Source organism: Pteropus medius, unplaced genomic scaffold (genome assembly GCF_902729225.1).
Source record: "Pteropus medius unplaced genomic scaffold, Ma_sr-lr_union100, whole genome shotgun sequence".
Lineage (NCBI taxonomy): Eukaryota > Metazoa > Chordata > Mammalia > Chiroptera > Pteropodidae > Pteropus > Pteropus medius.
In genome coordinates, this window is record NW_024354875.1 from 10,203,029 (window position 1) to 10,215,031 (window position 12,003).

The window sequence follows — 12,003 nt, forward strand, 5'->3', positions numbered from 1 at the left end:
AAGAAAGAAAGAAAGAAAGAAAGAAAGAAAGAAAGAAAGAAAGAAAGAAAGAAAGAAAGAAAGAAAGAAAGAAAGAAAAACGAATCTGAAAGCTTATTTGAAGAAATAATGATGGAAAATGTCCCTAACCTGACAAGGGAAATAAACATACAAGCCTAGGAAACAGAGAATCTCAAACATGATGAGCCCAAAAAGGCCCATACCAAGACATATCATAATTAAAAATCTAAGGGTTAAAGACAAGAGAGAATCTTAAAAGCAGCAAGAGAAAAGTAGCTACCTACAAAGGAGCTCCCGTAAGACTATTAGCTGATTTCTCAACGGACTCTTTACACATAAGTGATTGGCATGAAATATTCAAAGTGATGAAAAGCAAATATCTACTACCAAGATTACTCTACCCAGCAAAGCTATCATTTAGAATCAAAGGACAGATAAAGAACTTCCCAGACAAGAAAAAGCTAAAGGAGTTCATCAACGCCAAACCAATATTACAAGAAATGTTACAGGGACTTCTTTAAGAAGAAAGAGAAAAAAATAAATATCAAAAATATGAATAATAAAGTGGCAATTGCTACATATCTATCAAAAATTACTTTGAATATAAATTGATTAAATGCTTCAATTAAGATAGGATGACTGAATGGATAAGAAAACAATACCCTTATATACACTGCCTATAAGAGAATCACTTCAGATAAAAAGACACACACAGACTGAAAGTAAAGCGATAGAAAAATATATTTTATGAAAATGAAAACAAAACACAAAAAAGCTGGGGCAGCAATACTTATATCAGACAAAATAAACTTTAAGACAAAGGCCATAACAAGAGACAAATAATCCCACTTCTGAATATTTATCTGAAGAACCCCAAAACACTACTTTGAAGGGACATGTGCATCCATATGTTCATTTTAGTATTATTTACAATTGCCAAGATGTAGAAGCAACCTGGCTGTTCATCATTGGATCAATGGATAAAGAAGAGGTGGTACATGTATACAATGGAATATTACTCAGTCATAAAAAGAATGAAATCTTGCTATCTGGAACAACATGGATGGAGCTAAAGTATATTATACTAAGTGAAATAAGTCAAACAGAGAAAGATAAATACCATATGTTCATTTATATGTATAATCTAAAACACAAAATAAACAAAAACCTAAACTCATAGATATGAAGAACATTTTGATGGTTGTCAGATCGGAGGGGTTGGGGGGCATGTAAAAGGAGAAGGGATTAAAAAATATAAATTGGTAGTTACAAAGTAGTCATAGCATATCCTGCCCCAGTCCACTTCCTCATGCCTGCTAGAGATGACTCTCTCCACCCACATGTATGGTATGCACAAGTAGGTCAAATTCCTAAAGCTGCAGCCGCATTAACATCTAAGGATCAGACCAAAAGTAAAATTCATATAGAAGGGGATGACTTTCCCATGCAAGTTCACACGAAATATCTTTTGACCTTAGACTAGATTTAGACTTCTGCTGGTTCTATGGTGTCCTGTCACAGGATAGGTACCTGATGAAAATACCTTTCTGAAGTGGACCCACTCATGTGCCCAATGAAGGAATTATCCAACTGTTGGGTATATGGATATTTGCCCTTCTCTATCTCATTAAGATTGTCGTGGTGGCTATCATTACTCTAGGAAGGAAATTAAAAGGCCCTAAAAAGGTTTAAAAAGGAAGAACAAGCTAGTACCACTAATCTCCATTCATCTGATGTTACTAATTCTGATCCAGAAACCTGGCCTGGATATGCATTATCAATAACACTGGGCATGGGATTTCTTTTTTTTTCTGTCGAACAAGGAGCTTATCAAACTACTGATCGCAAGTGTCCAAAAATACTACGATCAGAGCCATGGGTGACTATGTTCTGATTTGGGACAAGTTCATGTGGTTAACCCTGGGTAATGGACATTTGAGCCCCTAAGCACTCCAATGCTGGGATCAGAAAAATCACTTTAAACAAAACTAACCCAATTATGCCAGGAATATGAGCCGGATATCACTGGAACTATGTAGTCATTTGTCACATTAAAAGATAATAACTCGTTTGGTACTAACTGGCTGTGATACCTATGTATTTATTGGGTAGCCCCAAATGAGACATAATGGTTATGTGGCACAAATCTTTGACTATGGCTTCCACTGGGATGGTTGGGTAACTCCACCCTGGGATTTTCCTTGATACAGGGAGAATCTGCCCCAAGGAAACAAAAATTGCCAACCACTCTCTCTTTCAGACCAGATGGGCTTTTTCCTACTGATGAGATCATTTGGCCACCGTCTTTGTCCTTGCTATTGGCCCAGGGGATGTTATAGCACACATAGAAGCCCTTACTAAATTCACCTAACAAGCCTTAAATGATAGCCAGCAAAGCCTGTCTTTCTTTCCTGAACACTGAAACGTCTCTTGTGAGAAGAGCTGTCCTCCAAAATAAGATGGCTTTGGACATTATGACTGACTCACAAGGAGGCACCTGGGCCTTTGTCCAAACAAAATGTTATACATTCATATTTAATGAGTCTGCCAATGTACTGTCTTTATTAAACCATGTAATAACACAAGTGAATGCCTTGAGTGATCCAACCTTCAGCCAAGGGAACTTTATATATCAAAGGTTTGAATCATTGGGCTCTTGGTAAAAAAACTGTTACTTATTTTAAAAATTATTATTTTAAACTATATTTTGTCTTGCATATGCCTTTATTTTTTGCTGCTGTATCTGCCTTCAGTGTAGCCAGATAGGCACCAAATGAGCCACCTCCATGCTAGTAAAAACCCCTTACTGACCCCTCAGGGCACATTACAAAAGAGAGGGGCATATAAATTATAATTGCTGGTCATTAGAGATAAAATATTGGAGGAGGTCATCAAGCGGTCATAACCACCAGTTGACTAGAGAGCTAGACCAGAGCAATCGGAGGCTCCTCACTCCACCCCCTCTGCTTTCCTTGGAATGTATATTCGGCCCAACATAGCCACAGTGGGAGACATTTTCAAGGAAGTGGCCTTGAGAGAGCAATATGTTGTTGAGACCATCTGGGCAGAATATGTGACCGAGCCCAGGTAAGGCCTCTACATAAACTTTTAAGATTCTATCTGGCAGGTATGAAGATCTACTGACCTTGCCTAAGACAAGTCTTGTACGTAAGTTCTTTTGTTTATTAAAATTGCCACCTACAAATCTGGAGTGGCCTGTCTCTTCCTCCTGTGGCTCCTTGCCCTCCGTGCACAGGGGCCCAGTTTCAGATCTTTCCGGGGAAGCTCCCAGGTTTGGGAACCAATAACATCAGTCTGGGAGATAGATATTTTTTATTTGTATGCTCCAGTGTGTGGATGAATAACTTGAATCTCAGAGAACTTAAGTGACTTGACCAAGGTTAAATAAATAGCAATGTCAGAATTGAGGCCTGTATTCTGATTTCCTTACTTTCAATATCTTGTTGCTTTCATTATTTCTCTGTGTTAGAGAAACATTGAGTACAAACCTTCAGAGCTCTAACCACTTAAAAAGATACACCCAAGAAAGATGATTGACTCTAAGTTCTAGGGTCCATCTGAAATATGATTTTGGAAAGAGTGCTGTCTAGAGAAATTAGATTAATTTGCAGGGACATGTCATCCTTACCTTGGGTCTTATAGACCAAATATATTTTTAAAGATTGTGTTTATGTGTGCCTAATATTCCGCACCCCTGAGAACTATTACACAAATTTTAGTCTAATTGGTTTGTATGACAAGAGATTATGATTTAACTTTCTCATGTATTTTGAAGAGAAGTTTTCCTTTCATGACATCCTGCAAATCTCACAAAACCTGCCAAACCTGGACATCCAGGAGTTTATTTCTTTAACTTCATGGTTCAATAAATTTGCACATCTTAGAATTGTTGAGACTCCCCCGCAAAAAATCTGTCTTAGGTTGGTTAAAGGTTGACATAGATGGATACACAGCAACAAGCCAAACATGATACCCTTTGGATCCTTTACTTTATTTTTCTTCTTAAGTCAGGCCACACAAAGATTCACTCAGCTAGATTCAAAGCTCTTCAGCAGATTTCAGAACTGCTTAGGAAACTGCCAGAGAGAATACGCCAATGTGGGAGTCACAGTCAGAGCAAACGTCACACCATGTGCTAGACGAGCATCCTCCTTTCCTCCAGGTGGCAGTGTGGCCCTGGGCTGTGTTGTCTGAAGTTCTAATGCAACCTGTCCTAGACCCCATGAGCTCATTAACTAGAGCACCTCTTTGTGGGTCCATCCATGAATGAGACAGAAGCACCATGTCTGTGAGTTGGAGGTGGCTTCTTGGCTTTCCAAGTCAATAGGCAGAGCTTCCTGATGGCATGTGAACAACGCCCAAGCCCACTGAGGATAGTAGAGGCTTAGGTTTTAAGCCTTTGCTAGAAGGCAGAGAAAGAGGAAGTGTCCTTAGTCCTCAGCAGCCTGCTCCTCCCCCTACTAAATATTTAACCACACATTTGCCCCATTAAATCAGAATTGATGAAAACCTATATAAACGTGTCGTGCTTGAGAATTAAAAATCACATTGAAAAATAGTGATATTGTTGACTATACAAGGCAATTTCTTCAAATCGAGTAATGCTGTGATGTGTGTGGTTAACCGTATCTACGCAGGAAGTGGTTTTATTTAAAAGTTTTGTACTCACTCCACCTCCTCCTTTTTTTTCTTCAGTACTGAAATTAAGCAGCATCCAACACAGGCCTACTCTTACGACATGTGACTTTACTGTTTTCCGTTTTTGTTGAAAGAGTCATTAACAGAAGTTGACGGCAGTTTCAATAACAAGTCATCACTGAGAAAAGGTAAGTGAGTTTTCACTTTATATTGAACATGAAGTTTATAGACTTGAAAACATTTGACAGAGTATCCTATGCTTTTGCTTGTACATATAAACATCTCTACGAAAATGTGATGTTTTCACCTGTGATTGAAACATCAGTTTATTTCCTTTGGTGTAGGAAATAATATTCTTTTCATATTTGCAGCCATCAAATTCTAATGTCCTTGACTGAGATATTATACTAAGATCATTTGTTAAGATTTTATACTAAAATAGTAAAGACATAATAAGATATAGTTTTAGTTTGAAAGTGTTTTTAAAAATGTCTTCTAGAAAAATTTGTGATTTTGTTTCTTTAACTCATCGCTTTATAAAAATATGTACTATTCAAGATCCAGAGAAAGAAAGAAAATAAGGCATTGTGTAACAATAAGAAATAACATCTGAATTGCAATACGGATATCCATTGTAAAGTGTTGTATTAAAGTTGGCATTAGAAATCTTTAAAAAGGTATAGTTTAATAAATATGTAGTTTATTAAATAGCTATCAAAAAGCAGAAAAGTTTAAAATGCAAAAGAAAGCTTTCTATCATGACAGTTGAATGTGTTTTTTCCTAAATTTTATTTAAGATATAGGGTGAAATGAGAGAAAGTTTTTATTTTATAAGCAAAACTCTGTATTTAAAAGAGAAGTCACAGCTGACTTCACCAAAGGTTACTTCTTGGAAAAGAGGCAAATTAGAGATATACTTTTGTTATTTATGTAATTACACAACCTTCTTTCTTTGAGATTTTCCAAAATAATAACCCTAGAAATGAAAAGATTCTGTTAATCATAAACTGACAAGAACTTTTCTTTCATAGTGATTTCTTGCTTTTATAGAGTGTCTTTGTGTGCTGTAACGTATGTACGGAAAATATAAAAGTATTGCTAATCTTGGAGACAAATACCTAAAATAAATCTGACTGCAGATTTTTGAAAGAATTTTAATAAAAGCTTCAGATATGATCCACTCTTCCCTAATATTATTTTTATTGTGCTGTTGAATGGGAGAAGTGATGGCCCCCACACCACCTATTTTTTTGTGTTATTAAAAAATGGCTACAGCGTTGATAAGTGGCAACAATTTTCTTTTCTTTTATTGTCTTTTATTGGACGACACATAAATATTTTTTGATGTGGTCATTTAGCAGGAAATTATTAGGCATACTAGTGCACTCCTTTTTAAGACCTCTTCAATTGCCAATACTGAAGCAAGATACTTGTTGACTTAAAATGATCATAAAAAATAGAGATTAGGACTTGGTGTTCAATACACTTTTTTTTATTGGTAGAGTGTAAGAAGACACTGGTAATATGTATTTGCTTTGATATACTGATTAGCTTTTTAATTTGTTGCATTTTCTCACAATGGAAAACATTATTTAAATCAGTCTTCAATATTGTGGTTCTGAACCTCTGCCTCTATAGAAGATATATAATTCAGATAGTTTTGGTTGATATGTTGTTACTTTATTTCATTTTATTATAAAAGAACATTACATAAATAAACCTATGTAGTACTTACACATTAGAAAGAATAAATACCCATATAAGTATTTGGCACTAAAAAAAAGTCTAGAATAATTTTTTAAATCATTTAATATGTTTGAAAGCCAAATTATCTTTAGTATGATTGTTTCTTGCAGAAAATGTTAAATTAAAATAGACATTATATGGAGTATGTATAAAATTAAGAATTAATTAAACGTACATTAACATGGATTTATAAAGAGTAACAAGTAGAATTGATAGACATGTAAGCCAGGATATTCTAAAAATTATTTATAAAAGCAAGTAATGTATTATCTCTTGAATATACAGACCAAATCTTAAAAGAAGCAATTACAAATAAGCTACTTTAGGTTACTATACCTTTGTACATTTTATGTGAATAAATAAGAAACAAATTTTGATGAAATGAACACAATGCAGAGAATCTCATTTTGAAAGTCATTTCAAACTGATTTATTAAAAGAGTATCATGCTTTTCAACTTAGGGCCAACATTCAGCAATATTCAGAAAAGAGAAATTTTTTCATTAATAATCCTCCTCTTCTTTTTTAGTGTTCTGTTCTGTTCTGAAGTGACGTATTATGTCCCTAATTTAGAGTTCCCCAGCCTTGGTACCCATTTTGCTCCTTCCATCTCACTCCCATTGTTCTTAAAAATGTATCCTATTCTCAGCACGTAGAGCATCTGATAAAAATAATTCATGCTCACAGGAGAAGGCCACAGAGCTTTGTTTCTTTCAACGTCTTAGCCAGATCTCCCCTCCTCCTCTGAGTAGAATTTTAATAAGGTGTATTAGCAGACGGGATCCAAAGGAACAGCTAAATGTTGAAGACTTCAGTCTTGAGTGAGGAGATTGATGCTATGGCAAAGAGTTAGGAAGAAGTATTTGGGGGTGGAAAGAGCATTTTGTTATCCATTGTTTCTGCCTGTGGTATTTAAAGACAGAATTTCTGAGAGTGTCTTGAATGATGGGTCTATCAAAGAGATGTGTCTATTTTTCTAAGATATTTCTGAGGAAACAGACATCTTTCTTGTAGTAGATGAAAATTAATTGCATTATATCTTCAGATAATCTTGGTATTCTCATACACTTAGAAAATATTTAACATTATCAATAGCTTTATATATGTATTTTAAAAAATCATTTACTGTCTTAAATTTAACATTTTGGGTACCAGAAGCATATTGTTTTGCATTGCAAAATAAATGTTATATAGCTAGACTTTAAAATGTACTTATAAGTATTCTAAACTTCAATTTTGAGTAGATAAATTCTTTTGTTTGCAAATAATAAAAAGTGAGTTAAAATTAGCCTAAGCAATAGAGATAAACAATGATTTGCATAACTAAAAAATCTAATGAAAGCAAAGGAGGCATGGGTGAATCCAGGAGCTCACACATAGTTATCAGGATTAGGTCTTATTTTCTTTGTACTTTAAGTCTTTTTTCACTGTGCTATAAGCGGTTTCTGGCAGAGGTTCATGCTGAGTTGACAAGAAAGCTTTTGGTTTACATCTGACCCTTTCAGCAAACTGTTAGAAAAGAATGCCTTTCCACTGTTATCACCAATTGATTGAAATCTGATTGGACTGAACAGGGTCATGTGACCATAGCTGAGTTGATCATTGACCCTGAAGCACAGACACCCTGAGTGACCAGGCCTAGGTCACAGGCCCACTCTCTCATTGAGGAGCTGCCTGCACCTGCAACACATGAATTCTTAGCTGAAAAGGCGGTCTCCACATACAAGATGGTAAAATGCTTTCCTCAGAAAAAAGATGACTAGGTTTCTTACAGGGAAAAGCCACAGAACTCTACTACAGCCACATATAGTCACATTTAAAAGCATTTCTTACTTAAATCGTCCAAAATCTATAATCAGTTTAGGGTAAATTTGAATGAAACAAGGGTTTCAATTAAACTGAATTAAAAAATATTTTTCACCAGCTACTCCATGTCTGAACCCCCCCAATAATTGTTTTCTAAAAGCTTACAATCTAGTATGATTATTATGTTCCTAATTAAGGCACAAATAAAATAAAAACATACAAGGAATCTATTAGAGTCCAGAAATTCACTTAACATTTTTGTATTCCTGTTATGTGCCAGGAAATAAACTAGAGAATTTTGCTGGTGTTGTATCACTTAATCATATCCAATCAGAAAAATCAGCACCATTTTAGAGAAAATATTTGTTTTTAGTTTGAAAATAAGCGATACAGCAAGATGGTTCAAAATAAAAATAAACCTCAACATAAAATTTTTAGAGAAAATCTTCCTCACATTCCCATTTTTGTATACCTCACTCACCCCCACCTTAACTAAATAGACAAACACTTTTTATAGTTACTTTTTAAACCCTTTACACTTTCTATACACACATGTATGTGTATGTGCATATCCTCCTTAATTATAGTAAAGGTAACATACTATACATACCTACTTTGCTTTTTTTTTTCCGTTTAGTAATATCTTGGAGATATTTCCATAACAAAAATAAAAAGCTGTCTCATTCTCTTATCTTTTACAGCTGTACGGTATTCCACTATATGGATATATCATGCTTAATTTTATCAGTCTCTTATTAAAAGTATCATGGTTGTTTTTAATTTTTTGCTGTTTTTTAATGTAATTATGTACATTTAAAAATATATCTGTGGCATGAATTCTCATAAATACTATTTATTTAAAAGCTAAGAAATAAAATAATTTTAGTAGTTATTGCCAAACTATTTTACATGTAAGTTGTAACTTTTTGAACTTTCACCAATACTTAATAAGAATGAGCCATATCTTTTCCAACAGATTATGTTACCAAAGTTTTCAGATTTTGCCGCTCTGTAGAAAATTATATCTCAATATAGTTTTATTTGATATTTCTGTTATTATGATTGAGGTTGAGCTTGTTTTTAAAAGATTAAAGGCCTATTTGTCTTTCTTGATAAGACAATGTATCCTTTCTCTGTGTAATAAAGAATCAAAAGCATTAGCCAACCTCAAGCCTTAGAATGAGATGTGAAGGAAGTAAGGAATTGTGGCTACTTATGCGAAATACACTTTTTATAAAGCTTGAAAAAGGCGGTAGCTAAAAAGAGATGGATGTTGAAAGGAAGGAGAGGAGAAAAGGATAAAAATAAAGAAAACAAAGAAAAATATTCGGAAACACAACCAGATCTCAAAGGATATTCAGACAGATGGGTGTAATCACTAGCTTAAGCAGATGAATTAACCTGAAACAGAAGGAAGAGCACTTTAATGAGTGTATATGTTGATGAATTGGATATAGATAAGATGAAGTGAGGAGAGGAAGTTGAGGGAATACATGCTTCATGGTCTCTATCTTCTCCGACATGGTAGGAAAGCTTATCTGATGAGAGGGAGTATTTACAAGATGCCAAGTAATAGGCAGAATATCTTATTTAAAAAAATGGCCTCATCAGTAACACACAATACAATTGTGGATTTTTAAATTGATTTCTCTCTTTTGAATGGCATCCACCCAATTCAATTCAGTTCCATAAATAATTTTGAGTTCCAAATAAGTACACTGTATTATGCTGGAAATTATTAGGGGTGCAAAGAATTGATGTGCTATACAGACAGTGAAACTTTTTCGTTTCACAAACACAAGAATATAAATATAAATTATATATATAAATGCGATGCCATAGAAATAGTACACAACATGCTGCCAGAGTCCCAATGGTTTTGTTTTGCCAAATCTGATGGTCATTTATGTGTCTTTATATTATCCATTGTCTGTGCTACATTTGATGCAATTGAACACTCCTTCCCTCTTGAACCTGTCTCCTTATTTGACTTCTGGTTTATTTCGCTCTTCCAGTTTTTCTCCAAACTAACTGGATGCTCCTTCTTTGTCTCCTTTGCTACTTCTTTCCCATCATCCAACCCTCTAAATGTTGGAATGTCTTGCACTCAATTTTCAGATTTCTACCTTTCTAGTCTCAGCTTTTGTTTCCTAAACTTTTTTCTAGGTGATCTTATTTAGTGCTATAAGTTTAAATATGATCTATATTCTGATTAGATCTCAAGACCAAACCTTTTTTCTTAGCACTAAAACTATAAATGCAATTGCTTATTTATCATCTTCATTGGAATGTCTCACAGAGACATAAAAAAGACTGTATTCAAAACTAAGCTTTTAATTACTCCCCACCTGCCCCCAAACCAACCTGCTTCTTCGCTATTTTCATTCATCTCAGTTAATGGCACCACCATTCATCTATCTTTTCAGGTCAATAAACTAAGAATTACCTTCAATTTGCTCTTTCCCTCACTCTCTCTACCCTAAACCACATCCAATTCATCAGTAATATTCAGAGCCTGCAAAATATTGACCTACCTCACATTACCCTGTTTACTTTTCTCAACGCTGGTCCTTAACGTTATATCTTTTTTTTTTTTCCCCAGACAAATGGCTCTTTCTACTTTTTCTTAATTTTTTTTGCTTGTTAATATGACTTTTCCCAAAAAAAATACACTACAATATATGATGTTTTGACAACAGTCCCGTTTTAGACAAAACCACACTTACCAACTCACTTTCTAGTGTCAAGTTAGAGAAAAATCGTAGAAAATATATAGAGCAATGTCGATATGCACAGTTTGAATGAACTCAAGAAGGCTGAGGAGGTAGCAATTTCCAGAACCTTCTAATAGTTTTTTTTTCACCACTAAATGTGCTGTAATTTATTAAGTACACTCTGAGCATAAGAAAACTCTAAGTTTCACAATCTTCAAAAATTTTTGATAGAAAAAAATTCAAAAAAAGGAAATTTAATACATAAAAAACTTTTTTATATTTTATGTATAATTTTTTCAAATTGTTGATATTGTTTACATGAACCCATTTTTTTAAATCTATTTAATTATTTTTATATTTATAAATGTTTGTATGTCTTGAGCTTTTAATAGAGTTCTCTAAACAGAAATGAACTGGACATTTAGCAATGGGTAAATATTTATCAAAATATCCCAAATTCAATCACATATCATCACTTCTACTATTGTTATGGCAGAATTCTCCTGACTTATTTCCCCACTTCTACTCTTCAGATGAGATTCATGCTCCAAGGAGTAATCAGAGTGACCTACTTAATACTTAAATCATACAACTTTCAACCTGTCTACTAAATGATTCTAAATGACTTTCTATTGTATTTCAAATTAATTCAACCACCTTTTATGATTTGCAAGGCTCTCTCTGTCTCATTACTTTGCTTTCGTTTTCCTAAACAGCATTTGGATACGGGGAAGTGTATATATATATATATATATATATATATATATATATATATATACACACACATACATACACACACACACACACACACACACACACACGTATTTATACCTAGATATATATGTATGTATACACACACACCACACATACATATATGTGTATGTATACATATATATATATATATGTAGTTGTTGTTAAATTGCTTAGTAGTGTGTATACATATATATATGTAGTTGTTGTTAAATTGCTTAGTAGCTATCTTTATATCGGACTGAATGGTCCATGAGAGTATTGACTTTGTCTTTTTACAACTGAATATCTAGAACCTAGAACAATGATGAGCATATAATAAACACTTT

The 12,003-nt window shown here is 34.0% G+C and overlaps 1 protein-coding gene across 1 annotated transcript in view; it reads left to right on the plus strand.

Annotated features, from left to right (window-relative positions):
• Positions 1–4,637: 4,637 nt before the first annotated feature.
• Positions 4,638–12,003, plus strand: part of ARHGAP15 (Rho GTPase activating protein 15) — a 588,346-nt gene continuing 580,980 nt past the window's right edge. The window contains exon 1 of the mRNA XM_039855498.1: positions 4,638–4,847. The gene's annotated coding sequence lies outside the window, so the exon portion shown is untranslated. The remainder of the gene's footprint in view (positions 4,848–12,003) is intronic.